We start from the raw sequence: 2,500 nt of genomic DNA, 5'->3' as shown, positions 1-2,500 counted from the left end.
TAGTATATATGTTTACATATACGTTAAATAAGATGATATTTAAATGTAATAAATAAATTAAGGTTTCGTTAAAAAAATCAATAATCTGTTTTGAAATATGTTATCTGCAAAGAGCTGGATTTAGTAATATATGAAAAAAATAGTAAGCCTCAAAAAATTATTGGAAAATTCCAGATTTTTTCAAAAAAGCTAATTAACTTCAGAACAGATTAGTTGGTTTAAGGCTGCTGTTCATAGGAATTCGCTTGATATTCTATTAAAAAAAAAAAGAATATATATATATATATATATATCTATGATGCTCGGAAAAAAAAAAATGTTTGTAGGATGGGTAATGAAAGTGGAATTTTGATTATGTTTTGGCAATAAAATCAGGTATGAACATTAACTTTTTAATTTGAATTCGAAACTTAATTTTAAATACTTACATTTCCCTACTCCTTGTGCGTAGAAAGGCATTATAACATTAGACATATGGTCATAATATGATATTACATTCCTAATTTAGAATGCAACGTGAATATATCTACCGTGATATCAGATGATATATAATAGTTGCATAATTCTGTGTTCCACAAGCTAGGTGGCATAAGAGGTTGTAGCGCATAACGATCTGAGAAATAATGTACAAGTGTTATAGTCTTCAGTGAAAAGTTTACACTTAAATTCTTCGTCATTATAGATTGCACTGACCTGCCAATACAGTTTATAAGAAAAACTGAGAATTACTGTCACAATATCACATTGTCTTGTTCCTGTTTCAAGTAAACCTTAAATTAATTTGTCTTTAATCTATGCTACAGATTTCAGGCCTTTGTGAATTAATCAACTCAGTCAAGTTCTATATCCACACTTTATTTATCACATGCTAGGCAATCAGCATGATTATTCCCAAGGATTTCAACATTCGACAGTATCCGCACAAAATTTATATCACGGCCTCGATCTTCGCACGATATATGTTTATTCTTACGTCATTTGCAGTATTTCGTGCACTAGAGTGTTCAGAGCCTAGAGAACACTGTCGCAAGAAATGTCTCCCGATCCCCTCAGCAGAAAATTGGTGGCTATAAGTATTCCTGCCAACTTAATTTGAGCAGTGCTAGCCCAGTCACGAATCCTTCTGCAATCCTGGTACAATATATTGTTTAATACACAAAAAAGCGCGCCCTGCTCTGCTCCCAGATTGCAAGGATCTGTCACTGCAGCACTCATATACTCTGGACAGAGTTTCAAGATGGTAATTGATAGTCACTATTGTATACAAATTTAGTATATCAGGGGATAGTGTCTTTTTGGTGTCATTCAGATAAGACGTCCTCCATGGTGGACCATAACGCCCATGTATGATCTTACTTATGTGTATGTTTATCTGTGGTATTTGTTTACATACTAATTGCATACATAAAGAACGAAGATCACTATTATATGTATGAGTTGTCTTTGGAACTCTAATTGATTTAACGCCTCATGTGGTATTTATGTGTAATATTCTTCCGTGAACAGAAGGTGAGTCAAATTCATGTTCACAATCTTCGTTTGAGCGTATCTATGACTAGCGATATTGACATTGTTATCATGGTCTTTGCCAACATTTGTCCTTAGTGTCTTCAACCTCTCTCACGGCCTTTTCTTTGTATTAGAATTATCATCATTATTATCACTCGAAAAATCACCCAGAGGTATTGTTGGTAAAGATCTAGCAGAGGAACTTCTAGTATGGAACTTCCCGCATACTTTGGGCACGCTAATCATTCTACTGTACTGATCTCCAACTTGAGCTAACTGCGGCACAGTGCTTGCAAACATTACACATATTGCTGATACAACAGGAAAAGTATAAATTGGTTAGTTGTTTTGAAATCTCAATCTTGATATATCTCTGCGGATACATAAATACTGTATGTATGTATGTATATATATAGATAGATCGATAGATACATACATACATACATACATACATACATACATAATATAATATATATATATATATATATATATATATATTTATATGTGTGTGTGTGTGTTGTGTGTGGGTGTGTTTTGTGTGGGGTGTGTGGTGTGTGTACCACCCAAACCCCAAACACCACCCAAACAACAAAACCCCACAAAAAACAAAACACACAACACACAAAAATTATTATTAAAAAATAAATTTTAAAAAAAAATAAAGTTTTTTTGGTTATTTTAAAATCTTTAAATTAAAAAAATTTTTTAAAAAAATTATAAATTGAAATATTTTTGAAATTTTTTGAAAAAATATACAAAATTTTAAATTTTTTTAAAATTTTATTTCCCTTTTTAAAATAATTATTTTAAAAAAAATTTTATTTAAAATATTTAAAAAATTTTTAAAATTTTTTTCAACAAAAAACCAAAACCCCCCCCCCCCCCCCTTAATTTTTAAAAATTTTTATTAATATTTAAAATAAAAATTTTAAATTTTTTAATTTGGAAATTTTTTTTTTTTTTGTAAAAATTTAAAATATTATATTTAATG

The sequence above is a fragment of the Penaeus chinensis genome, chromosome 23 (assembly GCF_019202785.1).
Source record: "Penaeus chinensis breed Huanghai No. 1 chromosome 23, ASM1920278v2, whole genome shotgun sequence".
Taxonomy (NCBI): domain Eukaryota; kingdom Metazoa; phylum Arthropoda; class Malacostraca; order Decapoda; family Penaeidae; genus Penaeus; species Penaeus chinensis.
This window is presented reverse-complemented; position numbering follows the sequence as displayed.